The sequence below is a fragment of the Macrotis lagotis genome, chromosome 1 (assembly GCF_037893015.1).
Source record: "Macrotis lagotis isolate mMagLag1 chromosome 1, bilby.v1.9.chrom.fasta, whole genome shotgun sequence".
Taxonomy (NCBI): domain Eukaryota; kingdom Metazoa; phylum Chordata; class Mammalia; order Peramelemorphia; family Peramelidae; genus Macrotis; species Macrotis lagotis.
In genome coordinates, this window is record NC_133658.1 from 208,434,879 (window position 1) to 208,448,619 (window position 13,741).

The following is a 13,741-nucleotide window of genomic DNA, read 5'->3' on the forward strand; positions in this document are numbered from 1 at the left end:
CCAGGGACATCTGTGTCCTCATTCCTACAGAAGCTCGCCTTCAACACCTTTTGATTAGATCTATTTTGCCTTTGCTTTGCTGAGATCAGGATTTCTACCCCTGATTTTTTTTAATAGGAACTGAAGCATAATAGATTCTGCTCCAATATTTTTCTTTTACTCTGTATCTTTCTGCTTCAGCTATGTTTCTTGTAAACAACACATTGCAGGATTCTGGTTTTTAATTCATTCTGCCGTCTACTTCCTTTTTATGGGAGAGTTCATCCCATTCACATTCACAGTTATTATTATTATTAACTCTTTATTTCCTTCCATCCTATATTCCCCCATTTATATTTTTCCCTCTCCTTTCCCTTTCTCCCCCTCACCTGTGTTTTGCTGTTGACTGCTGCCTCCCTCAATCTGTACTCAGCTTCCATCAACCCCCATTCCTTTTCTTCTCCCTTTCCCCTTTTACATTTCTCCTCCCTTTGATCAGATACTCCTTTTCCTTTATTTCCCTTTTCATGTCCTACTTCCCTGTTGGGAAGGATAAATTTCTAAACCCAATTAGGAATGTATGTTATTCCTTCTTTGAGGCAAATCTGTTGAGAGTAGATTTACTCCCCTTTCCTCTATTTAAAGAGGTTCTTTGTGTCCCTTCACATATATTATTTATCCTTTTGTGATTCTCCCTTCTCCCAGTATAATCCTTTTTTTTAGGTCTTAATTGTTTTAAACATGACAGTTCTCAAGGATTATAAGCATCATCTCATCATAATCACTTCATACCCACACCCTCTGTCCAAGTACACTCCTCTCAACTATAATATTAGAACTACAATTCAAGGGGCAGCTAGGTGGCGTAGTGGATAAAGCACTGGCTCTGGAGTCAGGAGTACCTGGGTTCAAATCCAGTCTCAGACACTTAATAATTACCTAGCTGTGTGGCCTTGGGCAAGCCACTTAACCCCGTTTGCCTTGCAAAAACCTAAAAAAACCCCTACAATTCTCAAGAGTCATAAGCATTATCACATCATAATCAATTTATATTTTCCCATCTGTACTTCCTCCAATTATCCCAATAGAAATATAACCCTCAAGAGCTAAAAACATCATATAACAGTTAATTTATACTCATACCCTCTATCCATATACTCTCCTCCTCCCAACTGTAGCAATGAAAATACTCTCATGAGCTAAAGTATCATCACATCATAATCAATTCATACACACACACACACACACACACACCATCTGTTTAAGTATGATCCTTTCAACTGTCCAAAGAGAAATAAAATTCCTTTGAATTGCAAATATTGTCTTTCCGTATAGAGTTATGAAGAGTTTGGTCTTATTGACTAACATTTTTTTCCCATTGAGTCTTGTATTTGAAGAAATTTTTATTTGGGATCTCTTTGGGGGGATGATTTTTTTTATTGGGGGATGATTAATAGATTCTTTCAAAGACTATTTTATCTTTTTTGTTCTAGTACTCCATCATGATAATTTTCTGAAAGATAATGTTCAGTTTTTTTTTGATTGATGATTTCAAGGAGAGATTAAATTATCTCTCCTGGATATATTTTCCAGGTCAGTCATTTTTCCCAATAGGTACTTTACATTTTTTCCTATTTTACTCATTTTTTTGGTTTTGTTTGATGGAATCTTGATGTCTCATAGAATCATTAATTTTCATTTGTCCAATTCTAACTTTTAGGATTTTGCTTTCTTCAGTTAGCTTTTGTGTTTTCTTTTCCACTCAATTTTACTTTTAAATGAGTAGTTTTCTTTTTCCATTTGGCCAATTTTGCTTTTAAAATTATTGTTTTCTTTTGTCAATTTTTCATAATGCCCTTGCATGACTCATTTTTTCCTCATTTTTCTTTTTATTCTCTTTTTTGGTTTTTAAAATTCTTTTTTTTTTGAGCTCTTGCTAAGATCTCTTTGGATTGGAGATCAATTTATAATTCCCTTTGAGCCTTCACATATAGGTATTTTGTCAATGCTTTCTTCTTTTGAGATGACATTTTTATTTTCCCTATCAGAATGGTAGTTTTCTATAATTAGTACTTTTTTGTTTTATTTTTCTCATTTTCAAAGTTGAGTTCTGTTCCTGGGACACTGGGGTTACAGTCCTAAATTTTTTGTGCTGGGGGCCATTAATCTGCTACCTGCCTTTCAGTTCTGGTGTCTCAGGTACTTGCAGTTTTCTCCCTAAGTCAGGGTAGTTCAACCTAGTCCTGTCTGCTGTACTAGCATTCCTGGTTCAAATTTTGCCCTTAGAGATGGGGTTTGGACCTTCATTGCTGACCTGTAACACCACTGGCCTGCTGAATCAGGACCTGAGCTGCATTGTGACTAAGAGCCTCTCACTTATTTCTAGTTCTCCTGCCTATCTATACTGGACTGCATTTCCTTTTTGCTTGTGAGACAGACCTTTCCTAAAGCTCCTTTGATACCTTGAGTGGAAAAGTTGTTTCATTCTGCTTTTTTTGTGTATTCTGTCACTTTAGGATCTGTTTAGAGGCTTCATTTAAAGTTATTTTGGGAAAAGTTCTGGGAGCTTCCTAACTTCACACCACCATCTTGGCCCTACCCAGAAATCCTCAGCTTGCAGGTTTTGATTCTTGGTAGACACACTGGAGATAAGCCTCTTTGAACTTGTTGAGGGTGGTCTTCTGGAAATAATTGTTGTTATTTAGTTATTTTTAGTTGTGCCTTATTCTTCTTTACAAAGATACTTTTCTAACCTATTTTATGGGTGAGAAAGCTAACTGGGGTTAAAGTGACTTACCCAGAGTTACACAACTACTAAGTGTCTGAGGCCAGATTTGAACTCAGGAAGATGAGTCTTTCTGATATTTTGACCCAGTACTCTAACTACTGTACCATTTTACTGCCCTCCCCCCACTGGGAATAGTTTATTACTATTTTTGTCTTCCTAGCTTGAAACACATTCCAGAGGTTGCAATTCCTAAGTATTACTTTTGACAATCCAGGGTCATCCACAGAAGAGTCAGATAATTACAAAACCTCATTGAAAATTCCCTTTACCTCACCTTCAGTGGGCTCATTTCAAGTTCTTATTTGAAGACCTTGAGTAAGATATAAATACAATTTCCTTTGGGAGATAATTCCATTTTTGGATATCTCTTATTGTAAGGAAGATTTCCTGACATTGCTTCTAGTTCTGCCCTTGTAGGGCCAAGCAAAACCTGTCTAATCCCTCTTCCACATGACTGCCCTTGAAATTCTTAGAGGGCAACTATCATATCCCATCAGTTTTTTTCTTCTCTAGTTCCTTCATGTGATTCTCAAATGACATTATCTCTGGGTCCTCCACTACCCTATTGCTCTCCAAGTTATCAATGGACTATTTTTTCTGAGGTAATGGCAAAAAACAATTCCCATGTCTGTACACACATAGAAAAATCTCTATTTCAACCCATTGCTTGAACTCGATTAGAATATTGATACCTGCTTTTGGGAAATACAAGTAATTCTCCTATAATTGTTTAATAATAATTAAAATAATAATTGTTGTTAATTAACAATAATTTTAACAACAATAATAGCTAACTTTTATATAGGACTAAAATTTGCAAAGTTATTTACATATTCTATCTCAATTACTAGAGCATGTATTTAGCATTTGAGGGGTTAAATAAGAACTTTGAAGTTTCTATAAAGAGAACTATTTAGTTTAATATAATAGAGGCACTGGGAAGTTTATGTCTTAGAAGGTTATTAGGAACAAACAATGAGTCAGTAATCTCGCAGTACATTTTTTTAATCGTTGATGACTGAAACAATGAAGACATTACTAATAATGCCTTGAGTTTTGCATATATAATTTTTTTGTGTTTTCTTTTTCTAATCAGCTACAGCAATGTTGAGGGCCAGCTCCAGTCATCCTGTTCTACATTTTTCCACTGGACCCAGATAGCTCTAAAGGACAGAATAAGATTGATGATTTTGCACAGCTCTGACTTACTTAAATCCAATTCACTTGCCAGTCATGACATCACTTTATTAATGTCCTAGTCCTCTTCAAAAATGAAGATCAAACAACAAAAACAACAGGAACAGCAATAGTGTCTAAGGTAAATGACCTCAACACATGAAGTTGGAATGCCACTGGACATCAAACTGAACAAATGTAGAGTCTTGACATAGGACTAATTTCATGACCATGCTCATAATTCTTCTTGGTGCCTGTTGTTCATGGGGAAAAATCAATATGTCAAAAGTGATGTTTAGCATTGGGTAATAGTTTACACTTACTTGGTGCTTTGCAGTTTACAGAGTACTTTTCTCAGAGAAGCCATGTGAGGTAGGCAATATAGGTATATTATATCCATTTTATAGCTGGGAAAAACAAGAGTAGGGTTTAGTGATGTGGTTGTGATTATCTAATTAGGAAGTTCTATGTCTCTAGTCTCCTTTTCATCTTAAAAAACATTTTATTGCAATAATAATTCGCATATAAGTAGCATTATCGTGTTTGAGTTTCATGACATAGATAACTGAGCCTCAAAGGAATGTCTTCTGATAAACCTGGTACTCATTCCCCTATACCACTGATAAGTCCTATATGAGAGTCCTGTTTGCATGTAAGTCTTATGCTCCCACAAGGATAAGATGGTTCTTTAAAACATGCTTTCCAGTGATTTGTCTCATTTAATTTTACTTGTCTCGAGGGATGGAGTTTCCATTACTTACATTCAAAGGCTGCATTCATGATGCTAATTAAGATTCAGTAAAAAATATCAGGAAACAAGCTAGTATATCCTTATTCAGCAGCCTTAGCAGGATTTCAGGTTTAATATGTGCCAGAAGCATAAATTCTTAAAGAAGGTAACACTTTAGTTGGCTTTCTTACTGTAATAATCAGGTAAATAATTTCTCTTTTAGAGATACTTATGCATTCATTTAAATGTTCAGATTTCCTACTAAAAATGATGCAGCTAAATGGAGAAGTGGTCTGGAAAATCTTGGTTCAAATCTGACCTTGCATACTTAGTAAGTGTGTGACTTAATCTCTGTTGCCTCAGTTTACTCATCTGGAAAATGAGGATAATTATAGCACCTACCTCCTAGGTTTATTGTGATGATCAAATGAAGTAACATTTGTACAGTGCTTGACAAGCCTTCAAAGTATTACATAAATTCTAGCTATTCAAAATGATGCTGGCAAAATATTAGGCATATCAGGGGGCATGTGGATCACAGTACTGACTTTAACTGAGCATGATTTTAGTACATTGAATTTCTAGAAGCATCTCACAGCTGAAGCTGCAGGAATTCAATTTCAATATATTTGTTTAGAAATTTCAGAAGGGTGTATTTTGGCTTAATGTCAGTCTAAGCATTTATTAAAGTCTAAGCATTTGTTTATTTATTCATTTATTAATTCATTTTTTAAAGACAGATTTTATTTGAGTTTTACAATTTTCCCCCATCCTTGCTTCCCTCTATTCCACCCCACCCCAAAGAAGGCATTCTCTTAGTGTTTACATTGTGGTTCCATGTTATACGTTGATCTCAGTTGAATGTGATGACAGAGAAATCATATCTTTAAGGAAGAAAAATAAAGTATGAGATAGTAAAATTACATAATATTAATATAATGCTTTTTTTCTAATTTGATGGTAATACTCTTTGGTCTTTATTCTAAGTCCATAATTCTTTCTCTTTGATTCAGATGGCACTCTCCCTTGCAGATAGTTCAAAACTGTCCCTGGTTGAAACTGAAGGGATGAGAAAGTCCATCAAGGTTGATCATCACCCCATGTTGCTGTTAGAGTATACAATGTTTTTCTGGTTCTGCTCATCTCACTCAGCATAAATAATCATTTATTTAAATTAAGCATTGGGAATTCAATGAAAGGTGAAAATATGGTTCCTACCCTAACAGAATATAATTTTATCAGGAGAGACAAGATATAAATAGATGTGCACCTAGAAGTTGTATTTAATATAAATGGAAGACTGGGAAAGTTCTCTTGTAAAAAAGTGAACTTTGAGTCAGTCTTGAGGAAAGCCAAGGAAACTGAGATATGAATATGAGATACTGGCAGGGTTGACTAGTGCAGTCAGAGATTTGGGGGATGGAGTCAGTAGGTCTGTGCATCTGGGTCACTGACAACATGGAGAGGACTAGATTTTGACCCATTTCTCAGAGTTTTTAAAATTGTAGAATTTCAATTATCAAAAAATATTTTTAAAACAACAAGCTTATGAACCATAGGATGACTTCTCCCACCTCTGCTTCTGCCCTAACCTGTTCATAAAACAGAATGGCTTCTCTTATTAGAGAATTCCCTTTTCCTGGATCTCTTTAAGAGGAATGATGTTCAGATTTTGTCTTTTTTCAAAGCAGGTATTCCTGTTTCAAGTACAGGTTGGAGTAAAGGACCTCAGAAGTCCCTTCCTGATCTGAGATTACATGATAGGACAAACAATAACAACAAGGTAGGTTGCCCCAGCATCTAGTGCCTTCTCCTCTGTAATTACCTTCCATTGCACTATATATATCTTGAATGTAGTTATTTATATGTTGATTCTATGTTAAGAATGTGAGCTCCTTGAAGTCAGGGACAGAAATGGGTTACAGCATTCAGGCCAGTTTGACTTTTCTTTTCTTGTTATTTCCTGCACTTAAGTCAGTGTCTGACAAAAGCATTAATAAATAAATGCTTATTGTTTGACAGACCCATTCCACCAATTTTATTTTATTAAAATCATAATAATTATAAGTAAAAATATCAAGATTATTAGTTTCAGAGGGAATTTTCCTTATTTGAATTTATTTTTATATGAATTTTTTTTTCCTTTTTTGCAAGGCAATGGAGGTAAGTGGCTTGCCCAAAGTTACTCAGCTAGATAATTTTAATTGTCTGAGGCTGGACTTGCACTCAGGTCCTCCTGACTCCAGGTTTGATGCTCTATCTACTGTGATACTTAGCTGCCCCATCCTTATCTGAATTTAAATAACTGGAATTGTTAAGAATAGATGATGATTATTGCAAAAGGTTACTATAATTTGGAACCCAATAGCATGTTCGATCATGTACAAAATGAAGTTTTAGATATAGTTGTGTTGTTCCTGCACATTTTATTAGTCCCAATTATGGCTAAGATTAAAAAGACAAATTATTAGAGATCCTTCATCCCCTCCCATGCCACTTCATAAAATATTGTGAGGAAAGTGTTTTGTATTCTGTATAAATGCTAAAGAAATGGTAATTACTACAGTTTTACTCCCATTGATTGAAAATTGCTATGATCAAACCACTGGAACTGCCCTTTCATTGGTTCTGCTGGTGGTACATAGTAACAATTATTTGTCTCATATCTACTATAATGAAAGAGTTTCTACTAACTATTCTTTTCTTGTGGTTAAAAATAAAATGAATGAAGAAAAGAGGATTAAGGCTGCTGCTGTAGATAGTAATTCATTCATTCATCATGCCTTTATTAAAGGTCTATTCTATATTTGTAGTCTCTACCTTTTCTGATACTTCATTGTGACATGAATTGATCTTGCTTCTGAGAAGGTAGTGATAATAAGTTTAAGGTCTGGCAAGTATCAAGAAGATGGAAAAATTTAGAACGGAGCCTGACTATTTACAGATATAATATTCTCTTCCAAAAGCCAGCCAAGTCAAATACAAAGAATTTCAACATAGATTCCCATTTAAGATAGCTCAAATGCTGTTCACTATATGGCATTTTTCCTAATCTGCTGTTGCTGTTTAGTTACTTCAGTCATTTCTGACTCTTCTTGACCTATTTTTGGAGTTTTCTTGGCAAGATATTGAAGTAGTTTTCCATTTCCTTCTTTAGCTCATTTTACAGATGAAGAAACTGAGGGAAACAAGGTTAAATGATTTGCCCAGGATCACACAGCTAGTGAGTGTCCAAAGCCAGATTTGAACTCAAAGGCATGAGTCTTTCTGCCTACAGACCTGTCACTCTATTCACTCTACCACCTAGTACCCTTTACCTTGTATTTTTTGGCATATATTTTATAATTAATTACATGTATACATGGTATTTCCCACCTAGAATGTAAGTTTCTTAAAAGCACACTAATTTATTTTTCTCTTTATATCACTAGTACTTACAATCATGCTTGGGAAACAGTGGGTGTCAAATTGATTAATTAATAATGAATGATAATTGATTAATAAACTGATTAATTGATGGATCACTAGAAGATTAAATTTTCTTGAACATAGCAATCCAATGATCTGCCTATTAAGGTTTAGAGGGGTTTGTGACATCCATCAGGAAATGGATGAAATTATATGTTCTAGGACTTTGGGGAAACTTTAATGCACTGTTTAATGATGGATCCAGAAACTGTATAATTCACTTCAACTTTAAATAAACATTCTTTTAGGTTCTGCTTTGTGCAAGGCTCTGTACTAGCCCTTAGGGCTAGTACACAAGTAAATAAATATGTGATATATGCAAAATTTTTTTTAAGAGGGAGAAAATGCTGCTACCTGGGCAGATGAGTAAAGGTTTTATGTAGGAAATAGCAACTGAACTGTTCCCTAAAGCATGTTCTGGCTTCTATTAAAAAGAGGGAAATGGAGGAGAGGAGTATGTTCCAGAGTGGGGGGACAATCTATACAAAGGCAAAGAGGTGGAATAAACACTGTTCTGGAGGGGTAATAACTACCAGGCCAGTTTGATCGGGTTGGTAAGCATGGGAAGTCAATATTAGATGAGTGGAATAATAGGTAGAGGCTAGATTGGGGAAGGTCGAAAACATGAGACTAAGAATTTTAAGTAAAGGCAATATAGAAACATTGAAAATGTGACATTGTCAAATCAGTATTTTAGGAATGTCAGTATGTCAGCTTTGTGTAAGATGGTTTGGAAAGAGGAAAAGTGGAAACAGGAACAATGATTAAGATCCTGTTCTAACAGTTCAGATTAAAAAATAGTAGAGAGGGTATGTAGTAGGAGAGAGGTCATGTAGATGGAAAGAGGAAGAAATCTGGGTAAGGCTTGATGAAGTACTGAAGGAGAGGAAAGGATCAGGTTTTGTTTCATCTTCAAGGACTTAATATGGCACTCTTGTATGCATTTGTATATTTATTGGAGGACGGGTACATCAGAAGTCTTGGGAAAACAAAAAACTTCTGAAATTAATCAGTCAACAAACATTTATGAAGTTCTTACTATATATCTACCATTTCTCTGAACTGTGATAGAATGATCATAGAAGTCAGATTTATTGATTTATGGCAAACTTTTCAGGCGTCTCTAATCTATAGTCTCCATTTTGAAAACCCTAGATCAGAGTGTCTAAAGATAAAGAAAGCCTTTTTCAGCTAAATGAGAAAACTTCTTAGCCTCTTCAATGAGGCTTGTGTATAAAAATGGACTGGACAAGACAATCAGGCTACTTAGAACAAGTAGTTACTGCTCTAGGATGGTACGTAAGTTCTCTTTCTTTAAGGAAAAAAAGCAACAAGAAAACCCTAAAGGAATGTGTCCTCTTTATCTAGCTTATTCTGTTTATAAAGATATGGATACAAATTTTACATTTAGAAATAGAATTTACTCTCTCTTCCTTCCCCATTTTGTAAAATAATATATTTTCCTTTGTTTTTTAAAATTCAAGTTTGATTTGTGGCCAGATACTTTTGGGGAGTTTTAAAGAGTTTTTTATTTTGTTATTTTTTTCCTTTTAAAGCTGATTGGGTTAGAAAGGGAAACTAAAAAAAAGGAAAGTAGCTGGTAACCTTAGAAAACTTTTAAGGTACAAATTCCATAGAGAATTTATCTTCTATTTTCATTGCTTTTCCTCCTTTGCCCTCTCAGTAATGTCACATTTCTATGGTCCTTCAGGGTTTGCAAAGTATTTTCTTGTCATTATCCTATTTCATATATGGAAATATTGTGGCACTGGAGAAACCTTGGTGAGTTAGAGGAGAAGAAAAAGGGTGATTCAAAGGCAAAAATGGAAACATTATTGCCTTCAGAGATTTTGAATTCTACAGGAAGGAAAGAGTACACACTCAGATAAGTAAATAGCAATCAATCAATAAGCATTTATTAAGTATCAACCATGTGCTTAGTCCTGAAGTACTTGGCACTGAAGATACTAATACAATAAGGGAAACAATCCATACTTTCAAGCAGTTACCATTCTAATGGTGTAAGATATTAGGATTAGGGGAAAAGGAAAAGAACCTATGTATTCTAAAATATTTATAGCAGATGCCTTTGTGGTGGCAAAGAACTATGAATTGGAGGGATGTCCATCAATTGGGGAATGGTTGAACAAATTGTGTTATATGATTGTGATAGAATACTACTGTATGATAAGAAATGATTGCAATGATTTTAGAGAAACATGGATAGATTTCCAAGAAATAATGATGAGAGGGGCGGCTAGGTGGCATAGTGGATAAAGCACTGGCCTTGGAGTCAGGAGTACCTGGGTTCAAATCCGGTTTCAGACACTTAATAATTACCTAGCTGTGTGGCCTTGGGCAAACCACTTAACCCCATTTGCCTTGCAAAAACCTAAAAAAAAAGAAATAATGATGAGAGAAATGAACAGAATCAAGAGAATGTTTTATAGTAATAATAATGTTTTAAAAACAACTTTGAGTGAATCAATCATTTTTACTATTTTAATACCCATATAAACTTTAAAAAGCATATGAAAGAAGATACACCATTTACATCCAAAGAAAGAACTTATAATTAGAAATATATATATATATACATATATATATATATATATATATATATATATATATATATATATATATATATGTATATATCTGTAATGGTAGCCATCTCTGGGGTGTGGGAGAGGAATGGAGAAAAGGGGGAAAAAGTTACGTGATAAACTTACAATATATTTAAAAGGATTGGCAAGTTGTAAAAGGATTTTCGGTTTCATGTATAATCATTTTTTCTTATTCTATTATATAATGGAAATGTTTGTTTAGTTTTTTGTTTAATTAGAACAAAATAAGTAAAATTTTAAAAAATGTAAAATTAAAAAATTATAAAAAGGAAGAAGACAAAGAAATATGTAAATGTACATAGAATAAAGATGATGATGTTTATCCTTTTATCCTTTGTAATCTTAAAATGACCTTGCTGTCATATACATGATGACATTATTTGCACGATTATGTTTATTAAAGTGAGGGGAGTTTTGTGCAAAGACATCCTTCTCATTTGCCTTTTCTAGAACCATTCTACCCCATGGTCTGATCTAATAGGAAACAGGACTATTGGTGATGGTCTAGATGCTGCAGGAGTCTCTTGGCCTTTGACTGTCTCTATTCCACCCATATCAGCAAGGCACCATCAACACCAGGCAAGCACCAGAGTTCAGTTTTTGGTGATAAAAATGTGACATACCAGTCTATCTAAGCCTGTTTCTTGATGAACTAATTGCCAGTATGGCCTTTTCTCACAGACCTTAAAACAGTAGAACAATGTCATCTTGCCATTCATAGATCTATGTTACTTTGCTCTGTACTCTTGTTTCTTTCCACTCAAAGACTCTACTGCTCTGCTCTGTTAGTACACTCTGCAAAGCTTGAACTCACCAGTCCAGGAATTGTAATTCTTTCCAAGGTGTAGCCCCCTTCTCTCTCTCTGGCAAACCCATTCTAGGAGTGCCCCTGCCCTTCAAAAAGAAAAGAGAATTCTCCCTAGGACACTTGCTGACTTCTTCAGGATTGGTCAAATTACCGCACTCGACTCTTCAGGGCACCTGTCTCCACCACTCAGGGATTTGAATTTGACTCCCTTTCAATTGGTTGAGGGCAACAGAAGCCATCACCTGTCCCTTAGGAATGGTGCTTGCCTATTTCTCAGGACCAACTGACCCATGTTCAACTGTTGTTCACATGGAATCCTTCTCCACTTCAGCCTTCAAAGTTCTCCTTTGTAAAAACATCAAGAGAAATAAATACAAATAACTTCAAAGATGTTAAATGTAAGATATTTGAGAGGTAGGGCACAGCATTTGGGGAAGGGGAAATCAAAAAAGGATTTATTTGGAAGATGGTATTAGAAGTATGGTTTGAAGAAATAGATAGATTCAGGGAGATGGATATGAGGAGTCTATTCCAGTCATAGGAGACAGACAGTACAAAGACATGGAGACATGGAGATGGAGTTTGTCTAAATCAGAGTGAGGGAGAATTTGTCCAGTGAGACTGGAGTTTTGAAAGTGAAACTGAGATGATTATATAAGATTCTAAAGTTAATTAGAAGCCAAAGGAGTTTATTGACAAGAATACTGACATGGTAAGAACTGTTTAAAGGAAAAGCATTTTGGCAACTGTATGGAAGATGGCTTGAAATGGGGAATGACTAGAAGATTGAAGTGGGGCAGAGATCCATTAAGAGGCCATAGTAATAATTCTAATGGAGAAAAAAGACACAGAGGAGGTAGTTTGGGAATAGATCAGTATCTTTTGTGGGATCTGTTCTGAAAGTCAGAAGCAGAGCCAGGAGTTTGGTGAAAATTGGTTGGTCTGGACCTCACCTCAGAATGGAGGCCCCGCAGAGGAACTTAACAATGGGAGAAAGCTTTATTTTTCTCATCTGTAAAATGAAGGAATTGGACCAGATAGTTTCTGAATCCCCATCTAGTTCTAGGCTTATGATTCTATCTAAAAAGTAAATTGAGGGAGTTGCTAACAAAAGGGTATATTTGTATATGGTCAAGAATAGCCACACATCAGGTTAGCACTTGAGAATGAACCTTTTTTTCCTATCAAATCAAATTTAATTGATACTGAGACATTGCCAATTGCATCAAATCAAAATTGCTTGATTTTGTTTTATAATGTTTTCATGCCATAGTTAGATCTTGGACTTTGTAAGGACTCCAGAGGAACGAAAAGCTGATTTACAAGGATGAATCTAATTGACTTTGAGAGCTGGGAGAAGCTGCTTTGCTTCGCTGGAGAAGCAATACACATTTTCATTTTTTTACAAGACCGAAACTTCCATCTATGGACACGACAGTTTGTAATAATTCCACCAGAGCTGTTGCTGCTTATCAGGTAGCTAATATGCATTTTAAAAGTTGTCTAAATATGTATTTGTATGATAGATGATCCTTGACAGGTAAATAATTCCTATGATGAAAGCCCCTAAAGACACCACATAAATTTGCTGTTTATTCTTTACTTTTCTGGATCCAGCAGTAGGCTCATCATGATTACTTTGTGTGAGAAAAATTGCCTTCCTAACACCTTGTCAGAGTTAAACTACTGGAGATGATGTGCTGGTTTGTAAAAATACCTTCACAGGATAAACAAGGCTTGTCCTCCCTGCTTCTCCCCTGCTGATTGGATCTTTTTATAAACAAAGAACATACATCCAAATATCGTCCCTGTCAAAACCAAATTGTCCAATATGGAAATGTGTGCTTTGCAACAGTGGCATATGAGCACTGGCCAATAAATAAGGAGAGGATTTGACAATTGCTGAAAGGAAATTAAATTAAATTGTCTGTTGTTAGGACAGCAATGGAGACAGTAATCAGGATGGTGAGAGCCATATTTTTATTATAAATGGATTGCTCCCCCCCCCACTTTGTTCTTATATGAATGTTCCAAAGTCATCTTCTACTGAAGTCAATGCAAGGGTTGGCAAATGGGTATTCTTCAATATAGTGACTACATTGTTATATCTCTCTTTCTTTCTTTCTTTTTAGGTTTTTGCAAGGCAAATGGGGTTAAGTGGCTTGCCC

The 13,741-nt window shown here is 35.2% G+C and overlaps 1 long non-coding RNA gene across 1 annotated transcript; it reads left to right on the forward strand.

Annotated features, from left to right (window-relative positions):
* Positions 1–3,869: 3,869 nt before the first annotated feature.
* Positions 3,870–13,043, forward strand: LOC141515162 (uncharacterized). Its single transcript, XR_012476232.1, has 3 exons — positions 3,870–4,085; positions 6,362–6,456; positions 12,847–13,043. It is a non-coding gene; the product is annotated as an uncharacterized LOC141515162 (long non-coding RNA).
* The last annotated feature ends 698 nt before the right edge of the window (positions 13,044–13,741 follow it).